The sequence below is a fragment of the Octopus bimaculoides genome, chromosome 18, assembly GCF_001194135.2.
Source record: "Octopus bimaculoides isolate UCB-OBI-ISO-001 chromosome 18, ASM119413v2, whole genome shotgun sequence".
NCBI classification, from domain to species: domain Eukaryota; kingdom Metazoa; phylum Mollusca; class Cephalopoda; order Octopoda; family Octopodidae; genus Octopus; species Octopus bimaculoides.
Window position 1 is genome coordinate 30,724,911 of NC_068998.1, and position 690 is coordinate 30,725,600.

Genomic DNA, 690 nt, shown 5'->3' on the forward strand with positions numbered 1-690 from the left:
ACGTTTATTTACGTAATTAGTCGAATATGAAAATTTACTCTTTACACAAATCCATTGGATTCTCTCCCTTTCTCCTTCCACTAACAAAAAAATTTTTTATTACCATTATTATTAATTTTAAGAATTTTCTGCAGTTCATTATGTCTTTTTTTAATTTAAACTTAGTATAGCGTTCATAGCCTCTCTCCCAAAACAGCTCCCTGTAAACTAGCGTTCTTGTTTCTAACGGTCATTTAAACTTAGCTACATAGTGTTATTCCTCGTACATAATCTTAGCATTCAGCACAAGTCTTGCATTTGTAACAAGGTCCCCTGAAGATAAAATTATATGTATAAACCAGCATCTCTTATTCCTTTGGAGTAGAGTGCATATAATTTTTGAAATCTGTGTAGGAGTTAAAGGGACTTATTGATTATATGCATTTTGCTCCATTTATTATTATTCTTAATTAATTATATATATATATTACGGAGATGTACTTGCATAGCAAGTGACCTGATCTGAGATAGTGTGCTAGAACGAAAACAATTGCAGCGTGGAAGGTGTTTATGAGCCATTTAAAATAACACACAAAATCCGTTAGATTCACTTCAACATTTAAATTCAATTTGTCAAAATATTTTCGTCGCTTTGAGACCGCGACCTGTTCACTGACAAAATTCTGTGCTGCATCACTGCTGCAGAGATGC

At 32.8% G+C, this 690-nt stretch overlaps 1 protein-coding gene across 1 annotated transcript in view; it reads right to left on the minus strand.

The window, feature by feature from the left end:
* Positions 1-690, minus strand: part of LOC106875756 (uncharacterized) — a 263,867-nt gene that overhangs the window by 191,266 nt on the left and 71,911 nt on the right. The gene's annotated exons all lie outside the window — the stretch shown is intronic.